This window comes from Marmota marmota, unplaced genomic scaffold, assembly GCF_001458135.2.
Source record: "Marmota marmota marmota unplaced genomic scaffold, marMar, whole genome shotgun sequence".
In the NCBI taxonomy this organism is placed as follows: Eukaryota; Metazoa; Chordata; class Mammalia; order Rodentia; family Sciuridae; genus Marmota; species Marmota marmota.
The window spans coordinates 16,495,824-16,507,898 of NW_026000068.1; the positions used below are offsets into that span (position 1 = coordinate 16,495,824).

Sequence of the window (12,075 nt, forward strand, 5' to 3'; positions counted from 1 at the left end):
CCCCCCCCCCCCCCCCACCATGGAGGCCCACAAAGCTGCTCTGGAAGAGCTATGGGCACAGGGGTGATAAAAGGTAGACAAATGGCTCTATTTCTTGAACGAATTTACCACAGGCAAATTTTCTGGGTTGAAATATTCGTGTTAGGAAATCCTCAAATTAAATCTTCTAGGAGAAGCAACTGCTTTTTTTTCTAAGTATAAATTTCCAAAAATTTGTTATTTATAATTTATTATCAGACATCTATTATTTATAAATTATGCATCTCCTACTTTTGTCAACATTATCAATGTTAATAATAATGTTGAATACTAACTAATGTTAAGTGCACACTTTCACACATATTGATCATCTAATTCTCCTAGTAAACAAGCCATTGTAACCGTCCACATTGCACATTCAGAGGGTTAATGGGTTCTGTCCCATCAGTAAATGGCAGAGCTAAGACTAGAGCCCAGGTGTGACTTCATGTTCAGGGTTCTTCCCAATACATCGCCTCTCAATTACCCATTTACTTATTAGCTCTCACTATTAACTCTTTCAAATTACCTGAGAGGTGATGTGGAGAGCAGAGGGATGGATGAAGATGTGGCCATTGGAGCTTCCTGGAGCACCAACTGGCACAAAGGAAGCAGCAGAATATCACATAGGGTCAGGGGCAGAGTGCTTTAAGATGTGCCATCAAGGGATGGTGGAATAACAGACTCCTGAAATTGTACTGAACCTAATGGATTTGCTCCCATGTTTCACTGGAGGCAAGAGTCTGTTACAGAGCTGCACATAGTTTACGGATTTATTTTTCTCCATTTTCTGACCAGTTTCAGATAGACAGATAAAGGCAATCAAAGGCTGGGTGTGGTGGGGCATAGCTATAATCCCAGTTACTAGGAGGCTGAAACAGGAGGACAGCAAGCTCTAGGTCAGCCTGTGCAACTTAGTGAGATCCTGTGTCAAAGAAATAAAAAGGACTGGGGTATAAACTCCAGTACTTCGGGCAAGGATGGGGGTGGGGGGTATAGTAATGAAAGAAACAAAATCACAGAGCACTCAGAAAGGTCAAAAAAAAAAAAAAAAGGTGCAAGCCTAAGGGCAAGTTAAGTCTTTTCATGACTTTATCTGAAATTTCACAAATGCCAAGAATAATTGAATCACCTTCCTTGATTCCTCAAAGAAAAGACAGGTCCTTATAAATGTCCTAGAACTGAAGGTAGAGGTAAAATTTAGGTGTGATCTTCAGTTTTAACATCCACATTCTTAGGAGTTGTTTAAAAAAAAATTGAAATAACAAAATTAAATGAAGTCACTATGCAAGTGTTAAGTATTTTAACATTTTTGTTAGTTCTAGGTTCTAGTTCAAGTGCCATCTCTTTCATTCATTTTGTAAAATGCCTATAAATGTGCCAGCTCTGTGACCTTTTTTGGTTTATCTTCAGTAATAAATGATTCTTGCTTGGCACCAATATCACCTGGTGTGTTTTTAGTATAGTCCTCTATTTGCAAAAACAGCTTCTGAATCCTACAAAACTACAAGTTCCTAAAGGAGGGCCCTTCTTTCTCCCTGTGGAAATAGCACAGAGGCTTAAACATGTAAGTCCTCCACCTCCAAACTGAACTATTTATATTATAGGGTCTTTATGTATAAAAACATATCAACATTAACATGTGCTTGATTTACCTAACAAACTTTTATCAATCACCTATTTAGGCATCACTGCAATAATGCCATAATGAATTAAATCCATGCTTGCCTATACCAATGTACAGTTAAGACTAACAACTGATCTGGATGTGGTGATGCATGTTCTGTTGTCCCAGTTACTCAGGAGGCTGAGGCAGGAGCATGGACCACAAATTCTAGGCCAGCCTAGGCAATTTAGTGAGACCCTGTCTCAAAATAAAAAAGACAGATCAGAGGTAGAGCACCCCAGGGTACAATTCCTAGTACCATGAAAAGGAAGGAAGGAAGGAAAGAAGAAAAGGAGGGAGGGAGGAAGAGACTGCTATTCAGGGATGGTTCAGGGAGAAGCCATGTTTGCCTTTCATGCCAACATTCCAATAATACACATGTGTACCAGTGGAGGCCCACGTCCTACAAATAATTATGGTGGTCCTTGCAGACCTGTGTTGATCAACATAAAAAATAAATTCTGAGGTCTTAAGATGGAAATAAATTTTTCCTAAACTATCACCCTAGTCCACAGGAAGAAAAAAAACATACACATCAAAAGAAATGAGACCTCAGGCAAACAAAAAGGGGTAATTTTTGAAAAGCTGCTCCCAAAGGGTTTGTGGTCAACATTCATATTACTAGAGTATGTTTAGATAACAACTTTCCAGCAGTTCCCAGAAAATGAGGTTCTCAAAGGCAGGTCTAACACCTGTTTACCTTATTCTAATACTTCCCTGAGGGTTATAAGGCCCCACATGGATGGAAAACAAGTGTGTGTGTGTGTGTGTGTGTGTGTGTGAACAAGAAAAAATGTTCACATCTCAGCCTTAAATGTAATTCACTAATGGCTGTGTATTTAAGGATTTTATGACAAAATCCTTATTCTTTTTTTGGAGGTGGTACTGGGGCAAAACCAGAGGCTTTTAACCACTAAGCCACATCCCTAGCCCGGTTTTATATTTTATTTTAGAGACAGAGTCTCACTGAATTGCTTGGGGCCTAAGTTGCTGAGGCTGGCTTTGAACTTGCAGTCCTCCTGCCTCAGCCTCCAGAGTTTCTGAGATTACAGGTGTGGGTCACTGCCCCCCGCCAAAATCCTTATTCTTAATAACACACATATAGAAAACACTGGACATTTCTTTGACATTCTACAAACAAGCCCTACCAGAGGAGAAAAGCAAATGCCCCTCTCTAACAGCATCAATATCCTACTAACCAGGCTCAGAGAGAAATTTGGGCAAAGGAACATTCTGCTGCATTTACTCACCCAGCAGCTCCAAATGAGTTTTTCTGTCTGCATCAATAAATTACAGAGGAAAGTTCTCAATTAGTGAAGAAAAGCAATGTAAGAGTCTGGTGTTGAAGGAATGTGGAATGTAAGGAAGGTATCGGAAGTCTTGAGATGACACAAGAGTTTCAGAAGAGTGACAGTCACATTCTACCTTGTACCCAGAGGGAAGAGTTACTTAGGAGGAACAATTTGCAAGCCTAGTGGATTCAGGTGGGATGGGAGGAATGGACTTCTTGTATGGGTAGAAAATGAGTGGTAACATCATTCACTGAGAGAGGAATTAAAGAAAAGCAATATGTTATGTCCCATAAAGAATTTGTAGAAGCTGGAGGTGTATAAAATTTGTATAAAAAAGGAGCTTAAGATGTGCGAGCGGTACAGATACAAAGTCCAATATATAAGTGACTCAGATGTGAAGAGGAGTTGGGTTTATCCTAGGTAGTTCTAACATGGCAAGTTCTAAGGAAGGAAATCTGCAATCGAAAATTCAAACTGGTCCAAAGTTAACCAAACCAGTTGAAGAGAAAGCAAGCTGCCCCTGCCTCCAACAGCACGGAACACTTGGTGGGTGCAAAAAGGTGCAGAGGACGTTGGAGCTCTGGATGGTGATGGAAAGGTAACCCTTAGGTCCTTTGCCATCACTGACATTCTATGAGTATTCTTTATTTATTTAGAGCTTTGATTCTGGGCCAGGTATTGGGCTGGTCTCCTGAACTTCAACAAATTTGAGGATGAGAATCTTGGCAGGATGAATTAACCCAGAAATCAGGGTCACTGAGTTCTTTGCCTCTTAACCAGATAAATTATTCAGCCAATCTTGGGCCTTAGTTTCCTCAACTATCAAAGGCAATATTTTAACTGTTAGACACATCTAGCAATTTTATGATTCTAAAGGGAATTTATGTACTATATATTATGATGAAAGTTAATCTTTCAAGTTATTAAAAAAAGACTCTTAAATTGGGTCAATTTATACACCAAATCTCTGGCTGCCAAGCCATCACCATCTAGGCCCCTTCTCCCCTCACTGTCCTTGCATTTTCACATCTGTCAGAGGAGCAATACTTAATGGTACTGTCCTACCCTTGTCTGTTACTTTTGGGGTCTAAATGGGTTCTGAGTTTTCTATCAGCAATTGCTGAGACTGAACAGGTCTTCCAGAAAGCAAGGCAAGCTATAGCCAGCTGTACATGGAAAATATCATATTGATGTGTTTGATACAGTGAAATATGTCCCTATAATATTTACCACAAAGGTGGCTCTAATCTAATCATAGTGAAAACAAAGGAAAAAATAACAAGAAACTCCATTCCAGCCTCTAACCAATGCCCCTTACACTCACAGGCCAATACAACGTAAAGACCCTCCAATACAATGAAATAATTTGGATCATGTCGAACCTGTGTTTTTTTTTGGGGGGGGGATGGCAAAAATAAACCCAACAACAGAGCTAAGCCAATTCTTCAGAAGACATAAAAATCATAGCATATACTGCCCTCAACCAAGAATTACTGACAAAATTTGCTAATGAAACACCAATTCATAAAATTCATTAGGATTTTAATTTGAAGTACCGGGTTTCTAATGTGGTTCAAAATGTATCCAGATTACTCTTTACCAAAAAAAAAGTTATTAGAGAAAACAACAAATACAGTACAGTAAGGGAATTACTTTCACTGGAAAGGTTCCCTATGTTATCAAAGACATCTATAAAAACAGAGAAAGAAAAATTAAAAGCAAAAGCTCTAGACTCACAAAGAACTTGGGTTCAAATTGCAGCTCTGTCACTAGCAACTTAGTTGGGCAACCTACCTGCCCATATAGAATGCAGTTTTCTCATACGTAAAATTATGCTAAGAATATCCACTTTATAAGTTCATGGTGAGGATAAAATAACTAAAACAAGTTGGAGAGGAAGGGAGGGGGCATGAGGTTATAAATGATGGAGAAATGTGATGATCATTATTATCCAAAGTACATGTATGAAGACATGAATTGGTGTGAATATACTTTGTATACAACCAGATATATGAAAAATCGTGCTCTATGTGTAATAAGAATTGTAATGCATTCCACTGTCATATATATAAAAAATAACTAAAATAAAAGGCCTATTATAATATCTTGCACATTTTAGAACCTTAATAAACTATTGATAATGGCAATGCTGTCAGCAGATGAAGAATAATAATCTGATAGGAGATGAAGACATACTCCCCAACAAATTATACAGTTCTCCCAGGCCCCTTGAATAATTAATGCACATTTTTTCCTGAGAAATTCCCAAGGTTGGCTATGCAGACTGTTGTTTGGGGGACACAGATTTGGGCCTTGGTTTCCTCCTCACTGAAGTAGAATTCCAACATCTCTTTTGAGTCATCTTCACAATTTTAAAATAATTATGATGGAGCAAACATTATTAGCATTCTCAGTCCAAGATGACTGACTACATAATCCTGGGCCTGAGGTGAGGCAGACCATCATGGCAGAGGAAACCAGCTCCAGAGGTGGCCACCAGGATAGCTCTGCCCACCAGAAACAAAATATGTACCCCAAAGGCACATCTCCAGTGACCCACCTCTTCTGGTCATACCTCTGCCTACAGCTAACACCCAGTTCATCCATATTGTTGGATTAAGCCATCGATTAAGTCATAATTCTCATAACCTAATAATTTCTTCTCTGAATGTTCTTGCATTATCTCACACTGGAGCTTTTGGGTACATCACATCCAAAAAACAATAGCCTCACCTACAAATCACAAATGATAGTAACAGCTACCATTTGTTGGCAATTTCCTATGTGCCATGCCTTATGCTAGTCACTGAACTGATTTTTGTTCTTATACAGATGTAAGTGATAGATAATACTCTCTCCATTTATATATGGGTAAAAAATGAAAATAACTTACCCAAGGTCACAGCCAATTTGTGACTAAACAGGGGATTGAACCTAATTCCATCCAAGTGCAGAGTCTCTCTTTGTCTTAGGCCACAGTATTTCTCCTAATGAGAAAAACTATTGCAAAGATACTTAAGAAATGCATTTGCCATAAGTTACATGAGATAAAATGGAGAGTTAAGTGTATAGACTATTATAAAGCTTGGTGTTCTCATATAAATCCAACCAGCAGTATAGATGTCTTTGTTCTAAAGATACCAACAAGCTGATTTTTGAATTATGGATTTTCTACTTAAAACCAGAAAATGGTGGTTTTCTCTAAGTAGAAACAACAAGCAGTCGCTGGTTGCCATGGTAGCAGAGGTAAACTTAACCTTGACTGCAAATCCAATCTCCAGGAAGGAATGGTGAGTATGATTAGGAGTCTAACCTAAAGGAGGGATATATTACTGGGAGGAGAGAATGACATATTTATCTTTAATTAGCTGAAAAGCCACCATCTAACAGAAGGAAAGTACATGTTCTAGATTATTCCACAAGGAAAAGTCAGGATTCATGAGTGGAACATATAATGAGGTAATGGAAGCCAGTTTTCCACAGAATGATAAGAAAGAATATTTGCCCATCAAAGTGTTTCATCACCTTGAAAAAAAAAAATTAAGCAAGTGACCTAAAGAGCAGCACATCACTGGAACAGTAAGGTGCTCACAGGGAGATAGTCTCTGTTAGGAGACCCCAGTGTGGTAAGATTAGACTACACAAATTCTCAGGCCCCTTCCAAAACAAACAAACAAAAATTCTGTTTCTTTAAACTATTAGTAAAATGTGGATTCCCTGTTGGAAAACAGACACCTGGAAGGGGGTGAAGAAGTCCCCCCTGGGCAGGAAGGGTCAGCAGCAGCTCATGACTGTAGGGAGAGGTGAACTTGTCTTGCCTGGGAAGAAAATGCCATGAGGAGCAGAGAGCGGTAATCCATCCAGGGGCTCGGGGAGGCTGAGGCAGGAGGATCACAAGTTCAAAGCCAGCCTAAGAAATTTAACAGGCGCTAAGCAACTCAGTGAGACCCTGTCTCTAAATAAAATTTTAAAAAAGGGCTGGGGATGTTGCTCAGTGGTTAAGTACCCCTGAGTTCAATCCCTGGAACCAAAAGAAAAGAAAACATCTCACCACTAGATTCAATGAATGGATAGGACCATGCTAACCTCAAATTTCCTTCTTGGAAAACCGACCTGTGAATTTTCAGAGCCTATTCTGGAAAACTAACTTGTTGCAAAGTCAACCTCTAATAACCTCCCTTGCGAGAGATAGGTTCTGAAAGAATAACTGGTTTTCCTTAAAAAAACATCAAAACACTATATGGTTTCATCTTTCCATATTAAATGTGAATAATACTTAAGAGAATTGTTCCTATCTCTTCATCTCCAGGGCATTCAAAGCATTTACAGTCTCATTATTTTACATAACACCCATTAAGTGGGTACCAAAGGTTATTATCCTCCTTTGATTTCTAAGAACGCAACTACAGAAAGATTAAACAAGTCGCCCAAGGTTGCTCAGTAAGTTGAGATGCTTGGATTTTCCAATGTGTGCTTGTTTTAGGAACTTAGTGAAAAGTGACTAAAATCTGGTAAACTCATCAAAACTCCCAAACAGAGCAAATCCCATGAAAACTTCATCATCTCAGTATAAATTGGCCACCACATAGATCTTGGACAAGGGCAACCTATTAGGCCAGCACCATGCTTGCAAGGAGCCTGATACCATAACTTAACTTGCTTTTGAATCACTCCTCAAGTGAAGCTGATTCTGCCTGGCTGCCCCTGGGAAAATTTTAACCCCTCGATTAGCTATTGCACAGTTGGTTTAACTCAGACGAGACAGTAGACCAAATAGTAGTGGTTTTAAAAATGCCTCCCCGTTCTGATTACAAAGGAGGCATGATTAACGAAGTTCCCTTTGTGTCCAAGCTCCATTCTGAGAGAAAGAGCTTTCCTCCCCGCTTTTATGATGGTTGAGTTTTTTCCTACTTGTCTCATCACCCACACAATCTGTTCACAGTCCCAACAGACAATCCAGCCAGTCTGTGGAGAGTTCCTAAAACATTTATGTCCTGAAAGCAGACAGGACGAGCAGGACCTCATCTCAACAAAGGACGATGGGACATTTGGCAGAAGAGTTCACAAAGGGAAATAAAGACAGAGGCCCTAAACTGAATGGATTTGCCCACAATGAGTAACACAATGCCAGCCCTTACAGGGACTTGTCAACCTTCTGGTCAATTTACAGCCACCTCCAGTCTTTGGTTCGAAAACGTTATTGCTTTTAGAAGAGAGGATTTTCAAAGAAATATAATTAAAAAGGTTATGAAAGTCCAATCAGTGCTGTAAGGATCCTTCACTTTCTCTATAACTTTAAATATAAAAACAGCAAATTAGGCAATGAGTCTAATTCCAATTCAGGGAGTTGAAATAATGTACCTATAACACTTAGCACACTGCCTGGTGTATACTATGTACTCAAATATTATTACCTAATGCTTTCATCATTTGCTGCTGTGTTTTTTTGTCTTTTTTTACATGCCCTGCTTATCTACTCTCTGAAAATCATTCCACCTTATCTGTCTTTGATTCATTGTAAAAGATAGGTGCTTCACATACATTATTTTCTTTAAGCTTACAGCTCTATGGTTGGTTATAGACACTGAAAGCATGCTTAGTCTGATGGTTGACAAGTGGTAGATTCCCTGATAGAGATCTAAACTCAATAATTTCACATACAGTGCTTTCTTTCCATGATACCACAGATGAGCAGGTTATCATGTCCTGTGTCTGTTGTTGTTTGGTACTAGGAATTGAACTTGTGGGTACTCTACCACTGAACTATATCCTTTTTTATTTTTTATTTTCAGACAGGGTCTCACTAAGTTGCTGAGGCTGGACACAAGCTTGCGATCTTCCTGCTTCAGCCTCCAGAGTTGCTGGGATTATAGATATGGGCCACCATGCCTGGCACTTGTGCCTCTTTATATTCTCTAGAACTTAGCAGAGTGGTAAGAAATACCATCTGAAATAAAATTCTAATCAGGAGTCCCTGGGTTTAATCCCTAACAGTGTATGCGGGGGGTGTGGTGGGGGGTAGTTATCCTTTAAATGATCACCCATACTCTAAAAGTCTGTGTTAAACTCATTATTCAAAAATACATTTTTATCCAATTTAAAACATGCTTAAAACTTTTAGTCTATTGCACCTATTTTATTTTATTAATCTTATTTCGAATCAAACTTCAGTTGCCCTAAAGGCAATCTCCATGTGTGTACCCCTTCTGTAGCTCACGGCTAACCCAGTTCAGGAACTGTAGTAACACATGCTGGCTCATTGCTTGTTCTGCCTCACAGCCTTCTGGATGATGTCCTATAGAAACCTCAAAAGAATCATCATGACATCTAATTAAATTTCCAACCATCCCCAGAAATACTGCTTGGCTTGGTCAGTTATTAAAGCTTCTCTTCTGTCTTCTAGAACCTCAATTCAGCTGCTGGGATATCCTGTGGCCATCCATCTCACAGACATCCAGCCCAGCAGGAACATGTGGTGCAATGAGCTTTGCTTCAAAGTTGGCAGCCTAGCCAAGTTCCAGGAATTGTCACTAATGATCTGCACTAGCCACTTGGTGTTCAACAGAGGTCCCTGAACAGATTCATGCATACAAACATACACATACCATTTCAAATACTGCTCTAATTAGAAGTGCTGTGCTTAACAGAGGTTGGTTCTATAACTGATTTTATTTTTGTTACTGAAGACCTATCCAGATACACCGTCTGCAATACAGGTATGGCTTCCACCAAATTATCTTCAGATAGAAGACACAGTAAATGCCTCAGTCTCTTTTGGTTGCAAGAAGCAGGAATCTGCTCCAAGATGCTTCAGCAAAAAATCGATCCATCATCAATCAATCCATCAGTCAATAAGATGAAACTGAAAAATGTCCAGAGCCTGAGTCTTCTAGTGGTTAATTTGAGAAATCAAATTATGTCAACAGATCTCACTTCTCCCCAGTCATTGAATTCTACCTTATATTTTATTAGCTTCATTCTCAGGTTTCACTGGAAGAACTCCAGCAGTTCCAGGTCATATTCTCAAGAGTTCAAATTCAGTAAGAGAGAGAAGGTCCTTTCCTGGTAGCTTCCATGCCTATCTCAGAATTCACTCTGATTAGATGAACTTGAGTCATGTGTCCACTGTGGACAGCACTTGGCTTGGTCACATGCCTACCACTAAAACAGAGGTTAAAAAGTTTTGGAAGCCACTAGGACTGAGATAAGGAAAAGAAATTTCCCAGAGAGATTATCCTGCTACTAAGACAGATAGGTTGAATAAATACTGGACAGATCCCTGTCCCTCCAAACTTGAAATCATCCTCACAAATAAACCCTCTCTCTTTTCTTAATATCCAAGATGTTGAACTATTATAATGATCAACTTTGAAAACAGGATATTAAAGGAAAGAACCAACCAAACATGTTACCAAATGAAAGAGGTTTCTCCTTACAATTAAAAGAAAGCACCTGTTAAAAATAAAATGTTGTCGTACATGGGCAAAAATTTTAAAAATTTAAGCAATGACCAGTACTGGCCAAGAGGTAGGAAGGTAGACACTCCCAGACTGGGTGAGAGGATTACTGGTGACTATCATTAATCATCAAAATCTTAAAAGATATATTCACAGAAATAAAATTGCAAAGGAAATAAGAATGTGAATAAAAACTACAAGGAAAGTTTTCTCAATTTTTTTTATAATAGCCTCCAAACTGGAAATATTATAAAAATCCAAAAAGAGGAGATTAAGCAATTTAATCATGATATGTTTGCTATAGATATCATACCAACACCAAAAATGGCCTTCTAATGCATGTGTATTGGCATCTTACTTAAGAAAGTCCAATGCTAAGGAATTACCAGTGACGAGATGAGAGCATCACTAACTAGCTAACCCTAGGAAATTAGCTTGCCCCTTGTCTCCCAGTGCTCTCTGGCTTCTCCTGTAAGATTTATTAAAAGTTCTAAAGATCCAGATTCTACCCAAGGAAAGAGCAAAACATTTGGATATCCTCATCGGGCTACAATTTATCAAACAAACATGTAAAGAAACATTCAACAATTGCTCATGGAAGCAGCTGAGTGTTACATGGAAGGAGGTGAAGGGAATGGATCACAGACAGCATTTGCTTGTCCTAGAAGATAGCTCAAAAGTGTAATGCAATGTTTGGTTAATATACATGATTTATATATTTTTGAAAAAAAAAACACATCTCTTCTTCTTCTTCAACCTATCACTGTGTAGCAATTAATCTTCAGAATCTCTAGTTCTTCCTACCATAAACAAATCTACTGCCTTCCCAAACAAAACCTATTAACTCTTCATCTAGTTTCCATAACTTTAAAATGTGAATATCCCTGATGGACTGGCCTATCTTAGAGTGTTGTTGGTGAGATCAAATGAGTTGATTTCTACAAAAGTACTTTGAAGAAGGATAAAAGCACTATACAAATGTGAGGTATCAGGAATATCAAATGCACTGCCTACATGTAACAGTCACCCGACAAAGCATCAGAGAGTCCGCGGCAAGCCTTTGGCTTCTCCATAACCTCCACGTTCTTTTCCTGCAGTCATTTCTGAAAACCGGACGCTCACTTGCAAAATTTCCCTGTACCAACAGGGCAGGTTCTCGCTAACTTTCAAATTGACTGACGAGTAATTATAAAAGCATGGTGTCTCTAGATGTTAAAATGTAGGTAATTAAATAATGGGGGGAAATGCCAAAAATAATCCCAGAAGAAGACAGATGTGCCCGGTGTAGACTAGAACCCTAAAATGGAGAAAGAATGCCCTGTGGACAAATATAGAGTTAATGGTTTTCCTGTCTCATTCAAGCCATGACAATGAAAAATCCTAAAAGATGTAAACTTCTGAAAATGAGTACTCTTTTAGAGTTAGCACACAGTACTCCTACTTGCAATATTTTATACCATTCCAAATAACTTCTAAAAGGCAATCACTGCTAAAAAAAATATAATAGTAATTAAAAAATTACTTTCTTAGTAGGACTGTGCCATTGTGCTATCCATTTGTATAGTATGTCTTCTATAGCCTCCTCATTTTAAAGATTGTTAAAATGTTAAATAAAACATGGATGGGTCAATAATAAGTATGC

The 12,075-nt window shown here is 38.7% G+C and overlaps 1 protein-coding gene across 1 annotated transcript in view; it reads right to left on the minus strand.

The window, feature by feature from the left end:
- Wls (Wnt ligand secretion mediator) overlaps positions 1-12,075 on the minus strand; it is a 102,703-nt gene that overhangs the window by 75,926 nt on the left and 14,702 nt on the right. The gene's annotated exons all lie outside the window — the stretch shown is intronic.